The sequence below is a fragment of the Uloborus diversus genome, chromosome 3 (genome assembly GCF_026930045.1).
Source record: "Uloborus diversus isolate 005 chromosome 3, Udiv.v.3.1, whole genome shotgun sequence".
Lineage (NCBI taxonomy): Eukaryota > Metazoa > Arthropoda > Arachnida > Araneae > Uloboridae > Uloborus > Uloborus diversus.
The window spans coordinates 110,733,336-110,746,945 of record NC_072733.1 but is presented as its reverse complement, the minus strand read 5'-3'; the positions used below and the strand labels follow the sequence as shown (position 1 = coordinate 110,746,945).

The following is a 13,610-nucleotide window of genomic DNA, read 5'->3' as shown; positions in this document are numbered from 1 at the left end:
ATAATTTTCAGAACAAATTCTTTTCCATTTTATTAAATTTCTGTGAAAATGTGCTTAAAATTGGAATAGAAATAGAACAAAATCGAATTTTCGAAAAATTGCTTCGACGTGCCCCATGCTACAAACTAACTTTGTGACAAATTTCATGAAAATCGGCCGAACGGTCTAGGCGTTATGCGCGTCACAGAGATTCAGACATCCAGACATCCTACAGATATCCTGACATCCTCCGGACAGAGACTTTCAGCTTTATTATTAGTAAAGATTTATTTGTTTGAATATTTTTATTTACTTACTAATTAATTTTTAATTATTATTATAATTATTACTTTATTCGAAAAGTGCCGATGACATACCCCATATACCCGCACACACACGCAAACTAAAAAGTTAAATGAAATAAAATGTAAACAATAAAATAAAATAGAGTAAAAAATAAATAAAAAATAATTAAAAAATCCCCTCCCCCCCACCCCGAATGCCAATTACAATTTATATGACTAAAATACGCAGTTGAAATTATCTATATTCGCTTTAGCTCCCAAAGAAAACATTTATACTTTAAAAGTCAGGTCACTAGAGCCAAATTATCAATAAATTGAGAAATTGAAACAAATGTCAATTATCATTTTCTTTTTTTTTGAAATTTCATGCTTTATTTTAAAATATGTTTTCCCAATTTAAAGGGACGGCTGCCCTCCCTTGCCGCCCTCTAGATACGTTCATAGTAATAATGCAATTCGATTTAAAATATGTTTTTTATTTTAAGTAATTTAAAAATGTGTAACAGGGTTGGGTCCGATAAAACATTTCCTTAAAAGCACTATTTAAAGCTTATTATGAACATTATTTGGAGGGACATTCTTTCATTGAAGTACCTTAGAAGCTGAACTTTAAAGTATCCAACAATATTTCCTTTCATCTTCAATTTTATCAATTATTTGCTATTCAAAGCGAAAGCAAACCCGCTTTTTAGCACGCAAACATATGCAATCGTGCGGTTTGTTGGCAACGCTAAAAGCTCCATCTATCGGCTCAAACTGAACTATATTTCTGGTCCCCTTTCAGCTTCGGAAATCGGTCGAAAATGACAGGCTCCTCAAACAGAGAAGCGTTGCATCCTCGTAGGCTACGGTCAGATGTTCATGGTGTGTAGCTGCACGAGGTTTGACCGCAATTTTAAGAAACATTTTTATATTGTCAAGATTTTATTATTTTTTGTAAAGTAAGTTCTTTCATTAATTTTGTGTTATATTTGCTTATAGTACTTGCTGGCACTCTTTTGTGCTGTCTAGATAGTGAACATTTGCGAAAGAAAATATGCATGCTCATATTTTGAAGTAATGTGTATAGATTTAACTTTTTCAACAATTTGTTAATAGAGCCGGCTTAAGAAGCGATCTGACATATTAAGTCACACAAAATAGATAAAATATTCCATTAGGAGGTGAGTTTTTAATATTAATTGGCAGAATTTGATTTTCCAATTTGGTGTCTATGCTTCTGTAAAATGTTTTCAAGATATGATTGTTATTCATATTTATATAAAATAACTCATTTTAGCTAATTTTGATTTGTTACTAGGTTTTCTTTTAATTATTTTTGTGAAGTTCTTTTCCTGTTCTGCAGTTGTAGAATGTGAGTTTTGTTTTTGCAGATCAGTGTTACGAAAACGTTCTGTCGAATTATTATAAAAAGAAGCGTGCCTCTTCATCTATTTCAAATTATGTTCCGTAGGGAGTTTTAGAATGCTTCCGCCCGCTATATTTTAAAGGATGTTACTATGGTTGAAATTATATCTGTTCAATACTTGTTCTGTCTGTTCAGTGGTCGGAACTAATGTGTTACAGTAACAAAACTGCTGTGGCTACTACTATTTTTTGTAGCGTAATGCACTGTTTTAAGAAGATAATGCTGTGGGTAGTGTGAAAATACTAGTTTGTAGCTATTCCTGACAACTTCATTAGCGTTAATTTTGTTACGAAACTGTTCAAATTAGTCTGTCAGCATATTCAATATGGCAATTTGGAGACAGTATTGCAACGACATAATAGTTTTTGTTTTCAAACTACTCTCATCTCTTCTCATTATGTGCAGCATGTGCATCTGCCTATTTTGTCATTCATTTAAAAAGTCTGAGTTTCAGTAAATTGAGAGTGCCGCTTCTCAAACTGCTTTGGATGCTCCAGGTGAAATTTGAGGATAATGCAAAGAAAATACAGCTTCTAACATAATGTTCTTACTAATTGTTTTGCTTATCTATGCAGTGTTACTTACTGATTTTAAGGTAATATTTTGTGGCAAGAAATTCGTCAATGTTTCTGTCTGCATTCCTGATTCTTTTGTAAAGTAACTCCCTGAATCCAAACATGACCACCATTTCCCCCCCCCCATCATCCCCCACTAAATGGCGCTTCTTTCCCCTTCTACTTTTTTTCTAGCTTTCAACATCAACATTCTTCCGAGGGGCTAGAAAAGGGGAAAGCTTAAAAGCATGAACCTTTGTAGCAATTAGACTCTGGGGTATTCATACCTTTCACAACACTCTAATCAACCAAAACTTTTACGAAATACTCATGAGCCACCAAGTAGGAAATATCAGATTTTTTTGATTGGGGGATCTGTCTTTAATCAAAAACACGAGTGAATGAGGGGGGGGGGGAGGGTATGTTCAAAAGACAACATTTTGTTACTTTTTACAAAATACCAATAAGCTACCAAGCAGGAATTATCAGATTTTTTTTGACTGGGGTGATTTTTGTTATTTTGAGTTTGGGAAAGAATGGGGGATATCGGTAGCCATTTTCAAGCCACTGTGGACAGTTAAGTGTTCTTATGTTTTTGAAATTCTCAGGAGGACTGTTAAAAAAAAAAGCTCAAAACTTGATTCATTGCTGAATTCTAATGTCTTAAATTGAAAACAGGTATAAATGTGGGGGGGGGGGGGAGGGCGGAGCAAAAGATAGCTTTTTGTTTTGAGAATCTGCTTCCTTTTGCAATAAGCCTAAATTAAGTGAATTCAATTTATTCGTTACAGAATTTTGAAAAACATTAAGGCTGTTTTCGATTTTGGAAGAGCTTAGCTGCAAATAGTAAGGCTGGTGCAGAAGGGCTTGGCACAGCCTGGGCTGTAGCCTCACATGTGATTTTAAGAAATGAAAATGTTAATGCTGCAGGTGTTCAGCCAGACAGCCCTATCACAAAATTCTGATCAGCTAAAACAAACTCTTCACAAAATTCTGATTAACCAAAACTGACCTTTCACTAGTTATTTGTTGAAAAAATCAAATTCAAAATAAAAGAAAGCTTATTTCCATGAATAAGACGATTCTTTTGGAAGTTAAACTCGAGGTATCAGATTGTGGGTGGAATCTCGACACATTTCTGTGATGGTTGCACAAGCTATAAACCACATACTGCCAAATATGCTTGTTTCTTTAAAAGAGATTAACAACTAAAGATTGTTGTTTTCTTAATTTTGCTTGTATGTTTTGTCATATTTGAATCAAAATTGTTAAATGCAGCGTTATTGTTATAGATTTCTCTGAAAATGTGATGAACTGCAGTTTTGTATTGTCACTTAAAGAATTAAAACTTGTCTTCCCTTTTATAATTTGAACATAAACAATACTATTTTTTAGCGAATGGAACTTCGAACTGCAAACAGATAATGGGTGGAAAAAAATGGGATTGCTTTAGATAATAGGGTGCCCTGTTTTATAATTATTGTCATTAAACTTGGGGCCTAAAACAGTTCTGACCAGAAAAAATTTAGGTCCATTAATGGACCCTTCACAAAAATCCGATCAACCAAAACAAACCCTTCACAAAATGCAGATCAACCAAAACTGACCTTTCAAAAATTACTTAGTGAAAAAACAAATCTGAAATCAAAACAAGGCAACTTCCATGCCTAATCCAATAAGAAACTTTTTTGAAGTGAAATTAATAGGATCGACTTCTACAGGGATCATCTACACACACACAGAAAAGTTTTGCAAAAAAAAAAAAAAAATCTCATAATATTTCTGTGTTTGCTTGTGCATGGATGTACTATCTGTATGTAGGAACCACTAGTACTATCAAACATAGTGCTTGTTTTTATGTAGTTTGTTTTTTTAATATAAATTAACAACTTTAGTCAGTTGTTTGGTTTTTATAATTCTGCTTGTTTCTTCTACAATAGGTGAATCAAAATCAATGGCTTGCATTGGTGGTGATATAGATACAATCAACGTTCTATAGAACGACCTCCGATTTCTATGACCCTTCAGTTATAGCGACCGATACATGCAGTCCTATTTCCTGATCCATTGATGCAATGTTATTTTACCGTCGGTTGAGCGTCCAAACTGAACCCTTCCTTCCAATATAACATACAAAACTAAGTTTCAATTTTTGTATTATCCTCAAAAGTAACTGTTCTAAAACTAATAGTTAAAACATTTTATGTTTCTAAAGGTAAAATATTTCCATTGGAAATAATTATCTGTTGGTATAGGGTAAAAGAATTGATGAAGACCTCACACAAACGGTAGACATCACAAATTTTGAAAAAGCCAAAGAGACGGAAAGCTTCTACAATAATTGCACCATAAAATCTTTAAAAAGAGAAAGAAACTAGCAAAAATTTTTACAAGTTATTTTGCTAGTTTCTTGATTTTGCTTAAAAACAATGCATAATTATGAGAAATTATTCATGCATTTAAAAAAATGAGTGAATAATATGCAATTTGTTAGAACGACCTCTCGTTACAGCGACCTATTTTGTTTTGATGACGGGTTGTTATAAGAAGCGTCGACTGTACCTCTGAAAATGCTTATCACCTGCAGATTGATATTCCTGCGTAAGGATTTAAGCAAAACTAACAATAATAATGGCAACAAATTGAACTTAGAACTGTGAATGAATAGCTTGGGGTGGTGGGGGGAAAAATGTGATCCCTTCAGATAAGTTTACCAGGGCCGTCCAAAGGGGGGGGGGGGGGAGGGGCGAGCAGGGCAATGGCTGTGGGCGTCACTAAAGGAGGGGGTGCCACAAGGCAACCCTCATTTCGTCGAAACACGATGACATTAACGCGAAATGAGGGGCACCGATCTCATAAAATGAGGTGCCTTGCAGCGGCCCTCATTTTGTGTATCATTGGTACACAGTCATTTACACACAAAATAGAGAATCATTGCAAAGATTCGATATTTTTTCCTAGGGAACAAAAAATTCCTCTCTCTTTGTCTCCAAAACGTTCGTTTCCTTTGTATCTTTGAAGCAGCCTTGTCTAGTTCGCACCAAATTTGCTTGAATTCTGCCCATGCGTGCAGGGACATAACCAAAAAAGGTTTTAAGGGCACACTGAAAGGACAAGAAACAAAAAAAAATAATTTTTTTTTTGATTGGATAGGAAAAGGAGGAGGGGCAAAATTTTGTAACTTTTATTTTAAAAACGCAATTTTAGCCTTAAAAATGTGATTATAAACCATGGTTATTGACGTAAGTGTAAGGGAGGGAGCTCAGATACTGTTTCCGATCATTTTTTTCATCTCCCCTGCAAGTTTTCGAAATTGAAGTTTCAAAATTGCAACTTTAGACAAACTTTCAGGGATGAAAATCTTCCGCGGATCAGCGATTTTCTGCTTTTTGTATTTTTTCTTTTATTTCCGTGGTTTTTAGGTTTTAAAAACCAATTTTCAAAGACGGCATATATCGGTCGCGTCATTGGTGAGACAACATGAAGCGATATAGGGAGAGATCAGAACTGTTGGCTAAACGATGACAATACGATGTCCTTTACAATCCAAAAAACAATCGTCATAATGCAGCTTACATACGATATCATCACAATGCCGTGAAATCGATCTAGGAGAATATTGGTATTAAACAATAATGGTACAGTATCGTTAACGTCGTCGGTAAAAATCTTCGGCGGATTCGCGATTTTACTTTTTTTTTGTATTTTTTTCATTTTTTAGCTGAGGGTTTTCAAGCAATCAATCCCCCCACCCCCCCGGCATGATTTTTGCTGATTCACGTGTTCTTTCTAAGGTAGAAAGAAGAGAGGAACTTAGTTTCTGGAGTGAGGAGAGGGAAAGGCTTTAGAATGACGTAGCAGTCGACAGCGTTTATGCATTTTCGAAATTCGGTTTCATCCACTTCCATAACACTCTCTCATTTCTGTCTACTATGCCATCCTACCACACAGACCTTTACAACTTTTTGTAGACTATTATTTTCCACCCTTCTTGTATTTTATTTTTTGCTGAAGACTTGTAGGCTCATTGTTTTGCCACGTCCATTTCACAGTCACTTTCAAGCGATAGGGCAATATACTCAGTCTAGGAAGATTGGGCGCCGAGCATTTTGGGTACCGGGAACTTTGGGCGCCGAGCATTTTGGGCGGCGGGAACTTTGGGCGCCGAGCATTTTGGGTGCCGGGAACTTTGGGCGCCGAGCATATTGTGCCCAGTATTCCCGGGGCCTAAAATGCTCGGCGCCCGATGTTTCCGGCGTCCAAAATGCTCGGCACCCAATGTTCCTGGCGGCGAATTTTGAAACGCTCTCAATGCTTACGTTACGGTAGCTACCGGTTAGTTAATCACGTGACAGCTAATGATCACGTGCTCTAATCAACTGCTTAGAATGGTAACCGATTGATCATGGAACGCTGCGGTTAGTAACCGGTCGACCGGTGAGGTTCGTCGAACGCAAGGAATGCTTGCGTTCGACGAGCTCAACTGGTAGCTACCGGTGATTCGATCACGTGATAATGATCACGTGCTTCAATCAACTAATCAACATATTAATATGGTAACCGGTTGATGATAGAACGCAGTGGTTAGCCACCGGTTACTCAGTGGTCGACCGGTTAGGATCGCCGAACAAAACCAATTACAGTACATTGGCGAAATGAGAAATAAAAACGAGCGCCTTCTATTAAACAGCATGGTAACCTGGATACATTAAAGCAACCCCGAGTAAAATGTAAACAGAGCCGCCCCTTTAAATTGTGAGGTAGAAATTGCAATGCGAAATATGCTGTTTAAAGTTTTAGTTCGTTTTAATTTCACGATTTACTGTTTTTTGTGTTGTGAAATATTTCCGTTTTCGTAGGGTTTCTTCTGAATCTTAATTTACATCTGTATTGTTGTTATGTTTGGAAAATTCTGCTTGCTGTAAACATTCGCAATAAACTCACATTGAAAGAGACGCAGAACAGATTTAACGTGGTAGATAATACATGCTGTTTCAAAATGAGTTTCTTTGACTGTTGATTTTTTTTTATATTCTTGAGAATAGTAATTGAAATACAATCTGAGTGTGCTTCTCTTATGTTGTTGATGTTTTAATTTATTGGTTCTCTCTGAACAATATGTTGAAGATTTTGGTTAGTTCCTAAAGTTTTTTAACAATAAAAATGTCGTGAGAAAATCTAAAAAATACTGCCATTTAATGATCTAAGAAATACATTTTATCTCAGGAAAGAACATAATCCTTTTCATTTAATTTGTAATTTTACCTTCATCTGTCTCAGCTTTTAGTTTTATAAAAAAAAATAAAAAGGGGAAAGGATGGGTGGGAAGATGTTCAGTTACTGCTCCTATGCTCTGTAGGGCTCGTGAGAATTTGAGCGACCTGTGTCAGCCCTTTGCACACTCCCCCCCCCCATTTCCTAGAAAAAATTGAAATGACACGTTTGGCTACCACCAACTACTCGCAATCAGTAGTCATTGGCCCCAGGAACTGTAAGCTGTTCCATTTCGATTGTTTTATGCTCCGAGATTGTGTCACTCCTTAACTGTACTAAATCATTATAGTCTAATAGGTGTGAGTTCATTTGTATGCTAATGATAATAATATATTCAGAGCTCTAAAAAAAAATTTTTTTTGACCTTGTTAATTTTGCTTGAATGAACTGATAATTGATAACAATTTGCAGATTGTCCCAAAATCTTAATTATATTAAAATGTTCCCTATCAAAGGAGTTTACAGCAAATATTGTATAATTGACTTTGAATTCATAGCACCTGTGATAGTTAAGTTAGAGGAGGGAGGGGAGCCAAAGTGAGTGCCCTTGGCTAGTGCATTCTTGCACCCTTTGAACTTGTTCGTTTCCGTTTTTTTTCACTTACATGTGAAGCAATTCGGAAAACTTGCAGAAGGGATTGCTATTCACATTGTATTGTAATTAACTCTGAATTTGGAGCACTTCAGAAGTGATTGGTAGTTGGGGGAAAGGGGGGGGGGAGGCTCTTGAGCCAAAGTAAGCATCCTACAACTTGTGAGCCACCCATGTTTCTCTTTTTTAGGTTCAAAGCAATCCATATAAGTTTGCAGAAGGAGCTTACAGTTAATTATTCTTGCATTATAATTAATTTTGAATGCCTAAGTGAGCGCAAGATATGGCACGCTTCTCCATGACATTCAATCGTCTTCTCAACTTCATACTTTGTGCAGAATAGGGAGCTGAATAAGATTCAGTGCAAAGGGTTGTGAGAGCCCATGGTGCCCCTACCAATCCTTACACCCTTATGAATGAAGAACCTTTCAACAGAAGACATTTTGGCAAAACCTTATTCTTTTCAAAGTCAAAGAGTCGGAGTCATTTTACCTTCAATTCCTCAGCCTTGGTTACCACCTGCTTTCTCGACATTAGCTGGCTTATTAGTAATGGCAGATTAAATCAATTAAATTACCTGTCTTATTGGTAAACTTGCTGCTAGTAAGTGTATTTCATTTAATGATAGTTGCTTCGAAATAAAAACTTTCTGCAATTGCTAATTAACAGTGAAATAAGAATCAAACAAATCAAAGTGATATGGCGTCAAAAAAAATTGAGAAAACTACAAGAAAGGCCCGCATATCTTTCAAGATTCAAGACAGGAACTTAACATTTTGTTTGATTGCTGCTTCCAATTTGAAAGTTAATGATGATTATGAGCGAGATTTGAAGAAAAACATTTTTTTTACACATTTGTCAATTATGCATGTATGACATCCAGAGACTGCAATTTCATCTTTGTTATGGACTCATCAGTCTGGAATGGTCAATCACCAAGCTGAAGGCAGATGTCATCTCATTGAAGCTAAGAGTACCAACAAACCGGTAACTAAATTTAATTGAGCAAATCACAAGGGTTCACAGCAGTGGTGTGCTTCAACTAAACAATCGAAGGCAATGCATGGATATAAAGCAGAAAGTTACCGTCCTTAAGACTGGGCTAGGGCAGAACTACATGCAATATACTGACATCCCAGTCATGATATCCAGAGACTGCAGTTTCATCCTTGTTATGGGCTCATCAGTCTGAAATATTCAAGAACCGAGCTTGAGAGGCAGATACGAGACTCGTTCAGCTTAAATGAGATGATTTCCGTATGTTGCCTGTAGTTCTACCTTAGGGCCCTGGCTAAAAGGTGGTAAACTGCTTTATACCCATGCTTTGCTTTCAATTGACAGGTTGAACTGCACCATTGCTGGGGACTCTCGCTAGTGTGTTAATTTTAATTTAGCTACCAGTCTGTTGGTACTCTAAGCATCAATGAGATGACATCTGCCTCCAGCTTAGTTATTGACTGTTCCAGACTGATGAGTAAATAACAATGACGTAACTGTAGTCTCTGGATGTCATAACCAGGCTGTTGGTATATTGCATATCTACCTTAGCCCTGGATAACTTACTGCTGAATTGTTCCATACATGTTTTTCTACAACAATGTAATTTTCTTTAAAAGTTGGGAGTAACTGTAGACTCCTTGTCAGCTAAGGCTTGCCAGCCCTCCATAAATATATCACTTGGGTTCCAAGCTAGGCCCACTATAGTTCGAGCAAACCTAACCTGGGAATATTGTGAAGGCTACGCAAATCCTAAGCACAGCATTACAGAGCTGCCGGTTAGGTTTACACCAGGCAGACATGGCCTCTTGTTGACCCCGTCGAAATTTAAACTTCCTATAAGCAGGCCTGTCATTTAGGAGGGTCAATTGCCTCACCCCTAGCTTTGAGAAATTAATGTTACATATAAGGGGTTTTAGTTCCTGCAATAAAATTTGCATTGAGTAAACACCCTCTCCCACCCCTCAAACCCTGGAAAAATTCAAAATGACAAGCCTGCTTATACGAAGTATTAGCAGTTCAGGAATACTAAGAAATTAAGAATTTTTTTTACTTGTCTAGATGCTGTCCTAGATATTTTGGTTAAAATTAGTAGCGATTGCTAGTAATTCTAGCACATCCGTCACTGCTAAAGCAGATGTTCCAGTTAGGTGGTCAGCCTATAACGTGGGACCCCCAGTGTTTAATTTCCAAGCACGCTTGGTACTCATTTTATCAACCAACTGAAGGGATGAACGACTAAGTTGACCAAGCCCAACCCAGGAATTGAACCGTGGCATGGAAGCGCTAAGTGCTAGAGTCACTGGGCTTCACACATCATTCCCTTAAAAACATATTATTAGTGAATAGTTTTATAATTCACATCTATCTTTACAAATAGTCATAATTGTAATTAGACTTGTATCACATAGAAACAAATAGTAGAAACAAAACAACGTTGTTATAAAGAAATAAATTCTCTTGTTTCTAGTTTTGTAATGACATAAACAAAATTTTGCTTTGAAATTCTTTTTATTAAGAACAGTACTCATGTAAAAATTTTCTAACTATAAGTAGAAAAAGAAAATACTAAAACAGGCCATCTACACTATTCTAAAAACAAATTAATAAACTTACACTAAAACAATCAACTTAGATTTTATTTTAATCCCAGAAAATGAAGTTTCATTTTTTAAAGGTGCAAACTAACATATTAAGAGTGTCCCATTTTATGAAAAAAACTCCCTTTACCCAATAGATGGCGCAAAATGTTGCATCCTGGTTGTGACGAAAGCATCATGCTCGTTGTACGTTTTAGCCGCAAACTAGTTTTACAACTGACAGGATTTACGCGACATCCAGAAAAGGGGACCTCTAAACCGGAATTTGTGTGGAGGAGATATTGTTCTTCAGGGAAGTCAGTGAGGAATGTCTTTCATTGTTCGAAACACACCCCTCAAGTGCCTTCAGGCATTGACAGCGCGAAGGAATCGGAAAAACAAACAAAACCGCTGCAGAGAAATGAGATGAGAGCATTTTTGCTTCGATTTGAAGTTTAGATCAGAAATGATTTCGTTATACCAAGGGTTCATCTTTTTAACCGCGGAAACTTCGGTAAATTTATCGCAACATATTTTAGAAATGTCTTCTTTTTGGCTATTAAATCTACTAATAAAAGTTGTCAATCTAATGTAGTTTTTTTTTTTTTTTTTTTTTAAATATTAATCTTTAGAAGCTTTGTTTCCTTCATGCTGCATTTGTAGAAATTGCTAAATAGTAATAGAAAAGACTGGAAAGTTTGTTAAATCAGACTTCGGACAGTTTAAAAGAAAATTGTCTTTGAAAGGTCACATTTTTTAAATCTTTACGAGGAATTTTACCTTTTGTTCATAACAAAGGTCCACAAAAATTACCATGGAATTACAGAGAAAACTTGGTGGTACGAATCTTTTAAAGTTTTGAAGAAGAAAACATAGTTTTTTACGGCATTTAACAGGGCCCAGTCGTGCAAAGAGGGGGAGGAACAGCTCCCCCCCGAGATCGATCTTAGTTTTCGCTTAACTTGGAAATAGTCGGGGGGCTACGGGGGAAGAAACTGCAAATTGTGATAAAATTATGAAACTCGGCATGCTTGTAGACATTGTATAAACAAAAATTTTACAAAGGGGAGGCATTCCAAACCCCCCCCCCCCCTGGCAGCCATTTTTGGTCCAGAACCAAAAACGGAGATTCTTTTTAAATTTTCGTTATTATAATTTTTTTAATCATTGGTTGTGTCATTCCATGGATGTTTATTACATTTTTTACTATTTAAAACTCCAAAAAAATCTAATTTCAGAAATAACTTCACAAAAAATGGTTTTTTAAAAATAAAATCAATATTTTTAAATTATGAGTTCTCTGAAGTGAATTTTCCCCCCATAACAGAATTACAGGTTTCTGAATTTGAAGATGCATTACATTTGTGTTATATCAAAGTAGGATTCCAGTTATCCAAACTCTAGTTGCCTGAACTGTCCAATTATCCGGTCATGATGCCCCTCATTTTAAATGACTGAGCACGCATAATTGAAACTATTTGAGAAGGGTATAATAGAATAAGAACTTGAAGAAAAAAGAGAGAAAAAAAATTAATTTTCAGACAACATAATTCTAATAGAAAGAAATTTAAAGTTAATTTTAAATTTCTTCTCATTATTATTATCACTATTGTTGCTGTTTTTAATTCTCCGTCACCCAATTGATCATCAGTAAGCTTTTTCTCATTTTATAATTAAAAAAAAAAAAACATAAAAAACAAAAAATATATATATAAACAAATTCAAGTTTTAGAGCACCGAATCAAAGCTGGTGCTTTTAAAATTAAAGTTTATTAGATTATAGATTTCAACTAACTTTAGTATCTTTACTGAAACTTTGAAGGAGTTGATTTTGTGTGTGTGTGTTATATACAAATATACGTGTACAATATACGAATTTTGTATTAACTTATCCAATTATTTAAGACATTTTTAAACACCCTTTAAACTGTTCCAGACCATTTCTTAACAATATATTACCGTTTCTTGCATAAACAGCTGAATTTTTACCGTATTTTTAAAAAAAACAGCAGTATTCAAACGATGCACAATATCAATTATCAATGGGAGAGAGAGACATGAAAAAAAAAAAAAACAGTACGGTACATACAGTATGCAGTAATAAAGCACTACACTGTAATAGTACTATACAGTATTGCTGTGCTATCTTCGATCAGTGGCGGATTTACATTCTTTTCAAGGGGGTGGCGGTTGAAAAACGTGAAAGCCATATTCCTCCCCTCAACCCACTATGTAGGGGGGAGGGAATCAATTGCCCCCTTTTAGCCTGTATTTTAAATTTTAATCACCCCCTATCGCCCCTCACAAACTTATCGCCCCCCCTCAAGAGTTGAATCTCCCTTTTGGGGGCTATCACCCCCAGGGTTAGAAACCACTGTTCTAAATCATAGCAAAATGTATCATCATACCAGTATAGTGTAGTCCATGGAAGAAAAAGGTTGGAAGATACATATAGAAATATAAAAATTATTAATGTTCAAAAAAGAGGGGAGGGGCGAGCTTCGGTTTCAAATTAAAAAGTGGGTAATGCTGTCCATCTTCGACTACACTGTCTCAACTTAATTTAAAGCAAATTTGTGGAATGTACTTGATTGAAATTAATAGCGAAAGCTAGTAATTCCTTTAATTCTATATTATTGGTTTTCGAAAATGACAGTTACGGAGGGGGCGGTCGTCTCCACCACCCCCCTGGTAAATACGCCACTGCCTGTCGAACCATTTTTTAGAGTTTCAAGCGTTCAAGAATTCGTTATCTTGTCACAAATTTTCACTTTTTCCTTCTATCTTCACAAACATAGCATTAAACAGCGTGCTTTGGTGCAGAATATTTCATCACCTTTCATATTTAGAATTTAAAATATTAAAAGAAAATTGTGGAGTTGTTATTTATACACACTAACAAAGCGATGTTTTGACTAGTGC

At 35.9% G+C, this 13,610-nt stretch overlaps 1 protein-coding gene across 2 annotated transcripts in view; it reads left to right on the top strand.

Annotated features, from left to right (window-relative positions):
• Positions 1-1,113: 1,113 nt before the first annotated feature.
• LOC129218209 (small glutamine-rich tetratricopeptide repeat-containing protein beta-like) overlaps positions 1,114-13,610 on the top strand; it is a 74,732-nt gene continuing 62,235 nt past the window's right edge. The window contains exon 1 of one of the 2 annotated variants that reach the window (XM_054852425.1): positions 1,114-1,225. The gene's annotated coding sequence lies outside the window, so the exon portion shown is untranslated. Of the gene's footprint in view, positions 1,226-1,295; positions 1,448-13,610 lie in introns of those variants that run through there. The other variant, XM_054852426.1, reaches the window with a different exon arrangement.